Source organism: Phalaenopsis equestris, unplaced genomic scaffold (genome assembly GCF_001263595.1).
Source record: "Phalaenopsis equestris unplaced genomic scaffold, ASM126359v1 Scaffold203408, whole genome shotgun sequence".
NCBI classification, from domain to species: Eukaryota; Viridiplantae; Streptophyta; class Magnoliopsida; order Asparagales; family Orchidaceae; genus Phalaenopsis; species Phalaenopsis equestris.
Genome location: NW_018223037.1, coordinates 23,300 through 37,038, shown reverse-complemented (window position 1 = coordinate 37,038; position 13,739 = coordinate 23,300). Strand labels below are relative to the sequence as shown.

The 13,739-nt window shown below is 38.3% G+C and overlaps 1 long non-coding RNA gene across 1 annotated transcript; it reads left to right on the top strand.

Annotated features, from left to right (window-relative positions):
- Positions 1–7,550: 7,550 nt before the first annotated feature.
- On the top strand, positions 7,551–13,271 carry LOC110036181. Its single transcript, XR_002295214.1, has 3 exons — positions 7,551–7,657; positions 11,192–11,512; positions 12,958–13,271. It is a non-coding gene; the product is annotated as an uncharacterized LOC110036181 (long non-coding RNA).
- Positions 13,272–13,739: the final 468 nt, after the last annotated feature.

Genomic DNA, 13,739 nt, shown 5'->3' with positions numbered 1-13,739 from the left:
TAATATCTCTCTTTTGCCCTCTGTATTTATCTTACTCCCTCTAAATATTTTGCCCACTTCTTCTTTTACTCTTCTCTCTCTCTCTCTTTAACTTATCCTCTCTCCAACCTTGCTCTTTCGCTCTTCCTTGCTTTCTCTTACACCTCCTTGTTAAGTCTACATCCCTCTCTCTCATACTCCCTCTCCCACTCATTTTTCCTCTTAGTTTTCCCTATTTCTATCTCATTCTCTCTCTCTCACCTTGTTTGTTGCCTTTCTTGCTCTTTTACTCACACTTATACTTTCCTCCCTCTCACTCTATTGTTATCTCTCTTGCTCCCTCTTCCCTTACTCTCTCTTCCCTCTATATTTTTCTCTTGCTCTCTATCTAACTCCCTCCCCTCTCTCCAACTATCTCTACCTTATTCATCTCTCACAAAGTCTCTCCACATCCTCCTTGTATCTCTCCCTTATTATCTCCCTCTCCACTTTCTTTCTTGCTCTTTATCTCTCTGTAGCTCCCTATTTGCCTCACTCGCTCTCACTCCTACTCAACCTCTTACTATCTCTCTTCCCCCATCCACATTTATCTTACCCCCTTTTCCTTTTTCCCCTCTACTTTCACTCCTCTCTCTCTCTTTCTTGCCTCAACTCTATCTATCTATCTCCCTCTCTCTCATAATCACTCCCTCTATCTCACACACCCTTTCTTCTCTCTTTCTCACACTGACTTCTCTCTCTCTTTCTCTTTATCTCAATCTCTATCCCTTGCTCTTACACTTATTGTTTCTCCTCCTCTCTCTCTTGCTCTCTCTCCTCCTCTCTCTTCTCTTTCACCTCTCTTTTGGGTCTCTCTCTATCCATCCATCCATCCCTTCCTTTCTCCTCTATTTATCACACCTACCTCTCTTTTTTTGCTTATTTTTATATCCTTTTATCTCTCCATCTGTCAGCCTCTCTCTCCTTATCTCATTCCATACATTTTTTCCTCCCTCTCTTTCTCTCTTCTATTTCTCTCCTATCACTCTCACATTTATCTATCTCAACCTATCATTATCACTCTTTGCATTCCTCTATTGCTCTTTCTCTCACTCTTCTCTTTCTCTCCTTCTCTTTTTCTCTTATTCTCTTAATATATATCCCTCTCTCCCACTCTAAATTTCTCAAGCTATCTTATTCTTGAAATATCTCACACACTCTCTCTCTTTCACATACATTCTTCTATTTATACTTAACCCTCTTTCACTCATCTCATTATCTCTCCCTCTTTCTTGCTTTATTTCTCTCTCCCCTACTGTTCCCCATCTCTCACATCTCATTCTTCTTTTCTACATGTTCTCACTTCTCTTTTCCTTCATTCACTTTACTTGCTCTGTCAATTTCCCTCTCACCTCTAATCTATTTCTCTCAATATCTCTCTCTCTCTCTCGCTCTTTTCTCTCTCTACCTCCCTCACTCTCTCCCTCATATTACTCTCTCTCCCTCTCATTCTAGCGATCACACTCTTCATTTATACTCTTCATCCCTCCTTTCTACCCTATCTTTCAACCTCTTTCCATCCATCTCTCTTCTTGCTTCCCTCTTTATTTAATTTTTGTATTTTTCTCTATCTCGCCTCTCTCTCTCATTTACTCTATCACTCCTCTCTCATTCTCATACTCTCCCTTCCTCCCTCACTCTCACTCCCTTCTCTCTTTCTCCTCTCTCTATCTTTTCTCTCAGTCTTTTCTCACTCTCTTTCCACACTTTTTCTTTTCTCTTCCTCTCTTCATCTCACTCCATCTATTTTACCCTCTTTTTCATTATCCCTTGACTGTCCCCTCTCCCTTTTCTCTCATTCTCTTGTGCTCTTCCACTCTCTCTCTCTTTTTGAATTTCCTTTTTAATACTATATGTCTTTCATGCTTTCTCTCTTACTCTTTCTCTTACTCTCACTCTCTCACTTATCTCTTTCTCTCTTTTACACAGTCTTTCCCGCTTTTCCCGTCGCTTTCCTCTCTATCCTTCTCTCCCTCCCTTCATTATCTTGCTCATCCACACTCTCTTACTCATTCTCTCTTGCTTTTTCTTCTCTCACTCTAAAATCTCTCCATATTTTTCTATCACTCTCTCTTTTCTTCTTTCAATCCCTCTCTCTTCAATCTCTCTCACTCCTTCTCTCTATATATCTCTTTCTTAATCTTTTTCTCTCTCACTCACTTTCACTCTTTTCTCTCTCTTGTTCTCTCTCTATTGACCTCTATTATATTTTTCTTGCTCTCTTCTCTCTCTTTACTCACATGTTCTCTTTCTATATCCCTTGCATAAACAAACTCTCCCTCTCTCCCTCTCCTATCTCTATCTTTTCCTCCTACTCTCCCTTCCTCTTTCTCTCTCTCCCTTTCCATCTCCCCCGCTCCTCCTCTCTCTGACTCATTTTCTTGCCCTCCCTCTTTCTCACATATTCTGTCACTCTATCTCTCCTAACTCTCTCTTCTCACTATTTAACTCTCACTCTCTCTATCCCTCTCTTGCTTCCTCTCTCTCTCTTCAAGTTCACTCCCATTATCTCTTTTTGTCTCTCTAACTCTCACTTTTATTTCTTCACTTTCTTGTTCTCTTTCTCTCTCTCTCTCTCACTCTCTTTCCTTAGTATCCCTTCTAATGCTTTACACATTATTTATCTCCCTCTATACATCACTCTCTCCGTCGCTCTCTCTCCATACCTTTCCCATTCAGTCTCCCTCTCTGTAGCATTCTCTCTGCCCCTCTTCTTTCTCATTATTTCTCACTTTCAATCACTCTTCTCTCTTGATCCATCCCTCCCTCCTTTCACTTGCTTCTTTTCTTTCTCTCCCCGCCCTCCCTCTTTTACACTCTCTGCCTTCATCTCTCTGGCTCTCCCTTGCCTTACTCTCCTTTCCCTCTATTATCTCTTGCTCACTCTCTTCCATTCTCGTTCCCTCCATCTTTTAAATTTCACTCATACTCTCTCCCTCGCTCTTTCTCACTCATTGTTCTCACTCTCTATCTATCTACTACTCTCATTTATTTCTTATTCTTTTCTCTCTCATCTCACAATCATTCTTTTTCTTTTATTTCCAATCTCTCTCCCTCACTCACTCCCTTTCTCTTCCCCCCATCCCTCCCTCCTTCCCTATCTCTCTCACTAACACTCTATCCCTGTTTCTCTCACCCTTTCTCCATCTCCATTTCCCTCTCTCTTCCTCTCTCTATATCGGCTCATTCTCTTATCCTCTGTTGCACTCTTTCTCTTATTTTATCTTCCCTCACTCTTACTTCTCTATATTTTTCTCTTACTCTTCCTCTCACTCCATATCTCTTCAATCTCTCACACTCCGTCCTTCTATCCCTCTCTTTCCCACTCTCTCTCTCTCACTCAATCTCTCACTCGTTGCTCCATCTCTTTTTCTCACTCTGTTACTCTCTCTCTCTCGCTCTTGTTCTCTCACTCTCTCACTCTCCTTTCTCTCATTTTGCTCACCCTTTCTCTTTCTCTATCACTCATACATGCTCTCTCTCACTCTCGTCCCTTTCTCTCTCTCAATCCCTCTCTTTTCTCTCCCTCAATGTTTCTATCCTTTTCTCACTCTTCTCTCTCTCCTTCCCTCTCTCTTTCACTCCATCACTCCCTTATTCCCTCCCTCTCTCTCACTCTCTCTCTTTCTCTCTCTCTCTCTCTCTCAATATCTCTTACTCTTTTTACCATACACTTGTTCTTACTCTCCTCCTCTCTTTATATCTCTCTCTCGCTCCCTTGCTTGTACTCTCTCACTATTTCAATCTCTAAGTCTTCTATGTCTCTCCTGCCCTCCCTTATTCTTACTCATCCCCAATTTGCTTTTAATCTCGCTCTCCCTCCCTCTTAATCTCTTATTTTCTCTCTCTCTCTCTTTCTTTCTAGATCTCTCTCACTTCCCAACTTTCTTTCTTATTATATTACTCTTCCCAACGTTCTTGCTTACTCATTCTTGCTTTCTATCACAGAATCTCTATAATATTGCACAACTTATTTTTCCCTCTCTCCCTCTCTCCCTCTCTTTTCTTTAACTCACTTTGCTTCTTCCTCAACCTCGATTATTCCAGCTTGTCTCGCTTTTTTCACTGTCTTTAGCTCCCTTTCTAGCTCTCTAACTCTCTCTCTCTCTCTCTTTATTTTGCTATTCTCTCTCACTCTTTCACTGACTTTCACGCTCTTACTCCATCCATCTCTATCACTCTCTATCTTTCCCTTATGATTTCTATCTTTCTCTCCCTCTCCTTCCTTCTCTTTCATTTTATCTTCCCTGCCTTCATGTCTCCCTCTCTCTTCCTCCCCATCTCTCTTTGACTCACTTCCTTACTCTCCCTTCCACTGATTTTGATCTATACATTTTTTATTTGTCCATCCTTCCTCCATCTCCTTATCTCTCAAGGGAGAGAGAGAGAAAGAAAGTGAGAGATAAGACATTGAGAGAGAGTGCAAGGGATAAGAGGGGAGAAAGAGATAGAAAGAGTAGGAGAGAAATAAGAAATGAAAGTGAGTTAGAGAGAGGATGAGAAACAAAATAAGATAAAGAGAGAGATGGCGAGGGAGTGAATAGAACAGAGATCAAGAGAAGAGAGAAATTGAGGAAGAGAGGAAGGAGAGAGAGAGAAATGGAGAGGGAGAGAGTGGTGTATGAGGGAGAGATGAAGAGATGATGAAGAGATAGATGAGAGGAAGGTGTAGAGAGAAAGAGAAGAATGAGAGAGAAAAAGAGTTGGTTAAAAAAGAGAACGATGAGAGAGAAAAGAGAGTACAATAGAGTAAGCAAATGAGATAGACAAAAAAATGAAGAGAGAGAAGAGAAAATGAAGAGAGAGCGAGAAAGATAGAGAGAGAATGATAGAGGGAGAAATAAAGATAAAGCTTGTGAGAAAGAGAGAGAATAAGAAATGGAGAGAGAGTAAGGTAGAGAGTAGGAGAGGATATATAGGAGGTAGAGAGTAGAGGGTAGAGAGAGGAGGGGAGAGAGAAAGTGTGAGAGAGGATGACATAGAGAGGGAGAGTGAAAGAAGCACAAGCGAGAGCTAGAGAGAAGAGAGAGCAAGAGCAAGACATAAAGTAAGAGTGAGTGAAAGCGTAAGAGTGCAAGAAAGAGGTGGAGGAGAGGAGAAAGAAAGAGGAGCAGAGAAAGTTGGTGAGATAGGAAGAAGAATTAAGAGAGATAATGAGATGAAAAGAGAGAGACAGGGAGAGTAATAGGGTGATAAAGAGATAGAGAATAGCGAGCATGCAAGAGAGAGAGAGAGTAAGATAGACAAAGGGATGATAGAGAGACAGAGCAAGAGAGAATGAGAGAGAGGGAGGAAGTGCAAGGATAAAGGGAAAGAAATCAAAATAACGTGTGAGTGAGAGGGAGAGAAAGCTAGAGGGAGGGTGGGAGAAAAAGGGACAGAGAAAAATAATAGAAAGAAAAAAAGAGTAGCAAGATCAAACAGAGAAAAAATAGAGTGGGAGACAACAAGCGAGTGAGCATAGGAGCTAGAGAGTGTGAAAGAGGGAGTGAGTATTGCTAGAAAAATAGAAGTGAGAGAGAGAGGGAGGAAGATAAGTGAGAGTGAGGGATAAAGGGTCGAATGGAGAGAGAGAGAGAGAAAGACCATGAGGAAGTTAGAGCGAGAGGAATAGAAGGAGGAGGGTTTTAGAGAGAGGAAGAGAGTTAGAGAGCGAGAGGAGGAGGTACAGAGAGTCGGAGTGAGAGATACAAAGAGAAGATAGAGCGACAAAGGACAAATGATACATAAAAGAGATGAGAGAGTGGGGTGAAAAGAGAGATATAAGGAGAGAAAGAAAGTGGGGAGTACACATCTGAGTGAGAGAGAAGAAAAATGGGAAAAATCGGAAACAAGTGAGAGAGTGTGTGGGTGAGAGCAAGCTTGATAGAAAGGGAAGGAGGGAGGAAGAGAGTGAGTGAGAGAGAAAAAGAGAGTGGAGTAAAGAGAGAAAATAAAGAGGTGATTTGGGGGAGATAAAGAAACAAATAAGGAGGTTAAGAGAAAAAAAGTAAGTGAGAAATGAGAGAGGGAGAGTCTAAAGATAGTTATAAAAGAGAGAGGAAGATTTAGATTGAAAAATGGCCAGAGAGAAAGAATGAAGGAAAAATGGGGATAGAGTGAGTAAAAGTGAGAGAGCAATAGTGAGAGAGTGGGCGGGAGCAAGAGAGAGAAGAGATTGTGAGAGGAGAGAGTATTGAGAGAGGGAGAGAGGGAGCTAAATTTATAGAAACAAGAGAGAGATAAGAGAGTAGGGAGGGAGTGAGTATAGAGAATGGGAGAGAAGAGGGGAAGATAGAGAAGAGATTAAGATGAAAGAGAGGGATTATAGGCATAGGGAGAGAGGGGGGAGAGTGAGCGAGTGATAGAGATGGGGAAGGAGGGAGGGAAGGAGAGGGCACAAGAGAGTGAGAGAAAGAGGAAGGAATGAGAATCAAGCACGAGAGAGTGATAGAAAGAAAAAGAGACCAAGAGAGAGAGATAGATAGATAAAGATGGTGAGAGAGAGAGAGACAAAGAGAGTGTGAGAGAATTAGAGCAAGGTAATAGAGAAAGAACATGAGATAGAGGTTAAAAAAGATGGAGGGAGGGAGTGTGAGACATAGAAAGGGAGTGAGAGAAGGAGGGAGGGAGAGTGAAGAGAGTAAGATAAAGAGAGAGAAGACTATTAATAGAGATAAGAGAGACAAGAAGAGAGAAATGATAAGAGAGGGGGAGAGATTGAGTGAGCAAGCAAGTGAAAGAGATAAAGAGACGGAGATAAAGAGATGGAGAGACGAGAGAGAGTGAGAGAATATAAGAGGTAAAGAGGAAAGAGAGAGATAAAGAGTGGGAGAAAAAAGGAGAGTGATATAGTGAGAGGTAGGGGAGAGTTGGGGAGAGAGTGAGGGTGGAGAGAGAATAAGATAAGCATGGAGAGGAAGAAACGAGACAGAGGGTCAGAGAGGGAGAAAGAGACTGAAGGAGTAGGGGACTGAGCTGGAGAGAGGGAGTGAGGGAGTGTGAGGGAGTGAGAAAGGGGGATAGAGAGGTGAAGGTAAGGATAGATGGAATAGAAGGGAGATAGATAGGTAAAGAGTGATAAGAGAAGGGTTATGAGAGATGAGAGTGATGCAAATGATAGCATAGATGGCAATGACACAACTTTAAGAGAAGATTTAATTCGAGTTCCATGTGGGCCAATTAGTAGATGTCGTTCAAAAAGGGTGAAAGAAGCTCTTAATGGATTAGTCTAGGAGACTTGGACTCAAGCCAATTGCTGGTTTCTAAGGAGAAAGAGCCACAAAGATTTGTCAACTTATTCCAAGCCCAAGGATAAAGGAGTCATATTATTATGGCTAAAGATTTTGTGTTTTTTTTATTGTGGTTAATAATAGCTTGCATTAATAATGGCTTGCATGCCAACTTGATGTAGTTTTTCATTTATTTTAGAAGATATTTTATTTTCTCTTTTATTTGCTTGTAATATTTAGCCTATGTATAGGTCTTATGTCAAATGTGAAAGGGACTTTTGATTCTTGCCAAAAAAAACTTGCATTTGGGTTGTCTCCCGGAGTTTCCTTAGGATTCCAACGGAACTCTAGGACATCGCCTAAGGAGTTCTTTCCCAACTTATCAAGCGGATTTCCATACCATTTGTCACGTCTTCCATTGTACCAAGGTTCTTTCCTCACGTTAAGAATAGGGTTGTGGTCTTATACCAAAGTTCTTGTTTGCATTGAGCATTAGGTCAAGGTTTACATCCATCCATCCATTTTACCGCAGGTTCTACATATAATTTGGTTTGTTCTAGCTTTGGGGCTGTTATATTGTTTGGTTTTTTTGAATCTCATAAGAATTTCCATCAATTCTTTTTGGTTTTGGCATAGCACATCCGGTTTTCTCATAAGAACATCAATTCCTACGGTCCTCTCTTGCATATATTCACCTGAGTTTGGTATCAGAGCCTCACGGTTCTTGAGCACATAGATTTCTTGTTCGGCTTTTGTGTTCTTGTTGGATGTTTCTTTTTCTAGGTAATTAATGAGATTAATTATTTTCTAGTTACTTATGTCCAATTTTTGGTCTATTTCCAATTTTTACTAAGTAATCCAAATTGTTATTCATTTCGTAATTAATTCTTCAATTAGCTACTTCCATAATTGTGTTCTTGTTTATATTCACATCGTTATTACTCATGTGATTGTCCCATTATTTTCATATCAGTTGTTCTATTTATTATCGAAATTGTCCAAATCAGTGTTCATGTTATTGTTAAAATCATCTACTTCTTCATATTCTTTATGATAAATGCTGTTCTTGATGTGAACTTTTTATTTTCATTTCTTGTTATTTTTGTTTCTTGAAATATAGATCATCTTGATGTGATCTTGTTATGTTAAATTCTTGTTATTTTTATTTCTTTGTTGATATTCTTGTTGTTCTTGATATCATTTCTTGTTCTTGTTATGATTGTCCGAATCAGTTTAGTAGTGCTTTTGTTTTGATTCAAGATATCAAATTCATATTTCATTATCATCATCCCAATGTTTTTTTTAGCATTTCATATTTTTCTTATTTGTAGTAATTTAGAATTTGATTTGAGTTGTTAATTTCAAATTCTTGCTTGGCAGGCATTAAGACGCGCATTCCTTTTTTTAAGGCAAAAATAATCCTAAAGCCTATCTTGAATGGGAGAAGAAGATGGAATTAGTGTTTGACTGCCACAACTTTTTCGAAATAAAGAACGTGAAATTGGCTGCAATTGAATTTACTGATTATGCTATTGTTTGGTGGGATCAATTAATGTTGAGCAGAAGAAGAAATCAAGAACATCCCATAAAAAACATGGGAAGAAATGAAAGTTGTTATGAGGAAGCAATTTGTGCCAAGTCATTACTATCGAGAGTTATATCAGAAGTTACAAAGGCTTAGGCAAGGTAATCAAAGTGTGGAAGATTTCTATCAAGAGATGGAGATTGCTATGATTCGGCTAATGTAGAAGAGGACCGAGAAGCTACTATGGCTAGATTTTTAAATGGTTTAAACCCAAAAATCTAAGAAAGAGTGGAAATGCAACATTATGTGGAGTTGGAGGACATGTTACATGTGGCCATCATGGTAGAACAACAGCTCAAGAGGAGAGGTGGCCCATGTTTGTCAACTAGTGGGTTCTTTATGGAAGCCAAATTTTTAGAAAAAAGAGGACAAATCATTTGCAAAGTCCAAACCTGAGCCAAGATAAGAGAAAATCAACCAAGGAACTCAAGGGAAAATTGAACCTTCCACTTCTAGAAATCGAGACATTAAATGATTTAAATGTTAAGGCCGCGGTCATATAGCCAACCAATGTCCTAGCAAAGAAATCATGGTGATGAGGGACAATGGAGAGATTGAGACTGATGAAGAATTAGAAATTGAATCTACACCACCAATAGAGGACATTGAATGTGAAGAATATGCGGTTACGGGAGAATTGTTAGTCACAAGAAGGGCTTCTTTAAGTGTGCAGACCAAGGTTGATGAGGGAATTCAAAGAGAAAATAGTTTTCACACTAGGTGCCATGTACAAAATAAGGTATGTAGTTTGATCATTGATGGAGGAAGTTGTACTAATTATGCTAGCACTATTTTGGTTGAAAAACTAGGACTGCCAACCATTAAGCATTCTTGGCCTTACAAGTTGCAATGGTTTAATGATAGTGATGAGGTGAAGGTGAACAAGTAGGTTTGGGTCTCATTTTGTATTGGAAAATATGAAGATGAAGTCTTGTGTGATGTAGTACCAATGCAAGCAGACCATTAGTTACTAGGCCGACCATGACAATTTGAGTGATGAGTTAAACATGATGGTTTCACTGATAAATACTCATATGAAGTCAATGATAGAATTATCACTCTCATTTCAATGACACCAAAGGAGGTCTACAAGGATCAAGTGAGATTGCAAAATGATTATTGTTAAACGAAAAGGAGTGATCAACATAAAGAGGCTGACCCAAATGAGAAAAATGAAGAAATGGAACATGCAGCCATTAAGAGAAACGAAGAAAGAAAACAAAAGAATTTTTATGCAAAGGCAATTGAAATCAATAGAGCATTATTTTTAAATAAACCAATGATTGTACTTTTTTACAAAGAGGCATTCTTAAACACTAATGAATATGACAATACTTTGCCTAGTTCTATTGTTTCTCTTTTGCAAGAGTTTGAAGATGTCTTTCCTGAGGATATTCCACATAGTTTGCCACTCATTTGAGGGATTTAGCATCAATTTGATTTTTTACCAGGAGCCACCATTCCCAACCAACCAGCTTATAGAAGCAATCCCGAGGAAACGTTTCTCGCACTTCTGCACTCTCATTATATCACCTCTCCTTTTCATCTTTGTGCCTCCCAGAGCATGAGTCCATGTGTTGTTCCAGTAATTCTAATTCCTAAGAAGGATGGGTCATGGAGAATGTGTGTGGATTGTCGAGCCATCAACAATATTATGATAAAGTTAGACACCCTATTCCTCTCTTTAATGATATGCTAGATGAGTTACATGGATCTTGTGTGTTCTCTAAGATTGATTTAAAATGTGGATACCATCAAATTAGGAAGAAAGAAGGTGATGAGTGGAAAACTGCTTTTAAGACAAAATATGGTTTGTATGAATGGTTAGTTATGCCTTTTGGTTTGACTAATGCACCTAGTACTTTCATGAGACTAATGAATCATGTTTTGTGAGCTTTTATTGAAAAATTTGTTGTGGTCTATTTCGATGATATTCTGATATATATGAAAAACTTGAAGGATCATGTTGAACATTTAAAACTTGTTTAATATGTTTTGAGAAAACAAAAGTTATTTGGTAACTTGGAAAATTGTGCCTTTTGCACCAATAAACTTTGTTTCTTAGGATTTGTTGTGAGTGCGCAGGGTATACAGGTTTATGAAGAAAAGGTGTGTGCTATACATGAGTGGCCTAGTCCCACTAGTATAAGCAATGTTTGTAGTTTTTATGGACTTGGTAGTTTCTACTGATGATTTGTGAAAGACTATAGTAGCATAGTTGCACCACTCACTGAATTAATCAAGAAGAACATTGGGTACAAGTGTGGAGAACCGTAGGAAAATGCATTTCATCTGATAAAAAAAAAACTTACCCACGCCCTTGTTTTGACTTTACCTAGTTTTTCTAAAACATTTTAAATTGAATGTGATGCTTCAGGTATTGGCATATGTGCTGTGCTTATGTAGGAGTGAAGACCAATTGCTTATTTCAGCGAAAAGTTGAGTGGGGCCACCTTAAACTATCTAACTTATGAGAAGGAGATGTATGCATTGGTTAGAGCCTTGGAAACTTGGAAGCACTACCTTTGGCCTAAGAAGCTCTTGATTCACACTGATCATGAGTCCTTGAGCACTTGAAATATCAACCCAAGCTAAACAAAAGGCATGCTCGTTGGGTGGAGTTTATTGAGACATTTCCTTATGACATTCGATACAAGCAAGTTAAGGAAAATGTTGTTGCTAACGCTCTTTCTCGAAGGTATGCATTACTATCTACTCTTCATGCAAAGTTACTTGGTTTTGAACATATTAAAGATTTATACCTTGATGATGATGATTTTTGTAATAAATATCAAGCTTGTGATAAAATTGCTTGCAGTAAATTCTTTAAACATGATGGATTTCTATTTTGAGAAAATAGGTTATGTGTTACGAGAATTGCTTGTATAGGAATCTCATGGAGGGGGATTAATGGGACATTTTGGAGTTGCAAAGACTTAAGCTATTTTGTAGGAAAGTTTTGAACATATTAAAGATTTATACCTTGATGATGATGATTTTTGTAATAAATATCAAGCTTGTGATAAAATTGCTTGCAGTAAATTCTTTAAACATGATGGATTTCTATTTTGAGAAAATAGGTTATGTGTTACGAGAATTGCTTGTATAGGAATCTCATGGAGGGGGATTAATGGGACATTTTGGAGTTGCAAAGACTTAAGCTATTTTGTAGGAAAACTTCTATTGGCCACACATGAGGCGGGATGTCGAGAGGATTTGTGGTAGGTGTGTCATATGTCAACAAGCTAAATCTCGAGTGCAAACCTACGATTTGTATACTCCTTTACGAATTCCTAATGCACTTTGGATTGATATTTCTATGGACTTTGTGCTAGGTTTGCCTAATACTAAATGTGGTAGGGATTCAATTTTTGTGGTGGTGGATCAATTTTACAAAATGACACATTTTATTCCTTGTCACAAAATTGATGATGCTTCTAATATTGCAGATTTGTTCTTTAAGGAGATTATAAGCTTACATGGTATGTCTAGAACAAATGTTTATAATAGAGATCCTAAGTCCTTGAGTTACTTTTAGAAGACCTTGTGGTGTAAGTTAGGAACCAATTATTGTTTTCTACTACTTGTCACCCACAAAACGATGGTCAAACTGATGTAGTAAATAGGACATTGTCTAATTTGTTTAGGGCAGTCATAAAGAAAAATATCAAAACATGGGAAGATTGTTTATCACATTTTGATTTTGCTTATAATAGGGTTGTTCACTCTACTACTAAATTTTCACATTTTGAAATTATTTATGGCTTTAATTCTTTAACGCCATTTGATTTAATTCCATTACCTGTTTCTGAGCATGTTAACTTGGATGGTAAGAAAAATGTTGAGTTTGTAAAGCAGATACTTGAGAAGGCAAGACTGAATATTAAACAAAGAACAAAGCAATATGAAAAACATTCCATTAAGGGACGACATAAAATGATCTTCGAACCTGGAGATTGGGTTTGGTTACACTTGAGAAAGGAAAGATTTCCAGAACAAAGGCATTCTAAACTACTTCTAAGAGGAGATGGTCCTTTCCAAGTACTTGAGCGTATCAACGACAACACCTACAAGCTGGATCTACCAGATAAGTATAATGTGAGTGTACTTTCAATGTTACTAATTTAAGTCCTTTTGATGCAGGTATTGATTTGAGGACAAATTTTTTTCAAGAGGAGGGGAACGATGCAAATGATAGCATGGATGACAATGACATGACTTCAAGAGAATATTTTGTTCAAGTTCCATGTGGGCCAATTACTAGATGTTGTGCAAAGAGGGTGGAAGAATCTCTTAATGGATTAATCCATGAGACTTGGACTCAAGCCAATTCCTATGATCTAAGGACAAAGAGCCACAAAGATTTGTCAGCTTATTCGAAACCCAAGGAAAAATGAGACATATTATTATGGCTGAATATTTTGTATTTTTTTTATTGTGGTTGAATAATGGCTTGCATGCCAACTTGATGTAGTTTTTCATTTATTTTAGAAAATATTTTATCTTCTCTTTTATTTTCTTGTAAGATTTAGCCTATATATAAGCCTTATGTCAAATGAGAAAGGGACTTTGACTCTTGTCAAAAAAACTTGCATTTGGGTTGTCTCTCACGATTTTCTTAGGATTCCAACAGAACTCTAAGTCATCGCCTAAGGAGTTCTTTCTCGACTTATCAAGCAGATTTCCACCCAGTTTATGGGGTCTTCCATTATACCAAGGTTCTTTCCTCATCTCAAGCATAAGGTTATGGTCTTATACCAACATTCTTATTTGCGTTGAGCATTGGGTCAAGGTTTACCTCCATCCATCCATTTTACATCAGGTTCTACATATAATTCAATTTTTTCCAGCCTTGGTACGATTTTATTGTTTAGTTTTTTGCATCTCATAAGAATTTCCATCAATTTTTTTCTGTTTTGGCATAG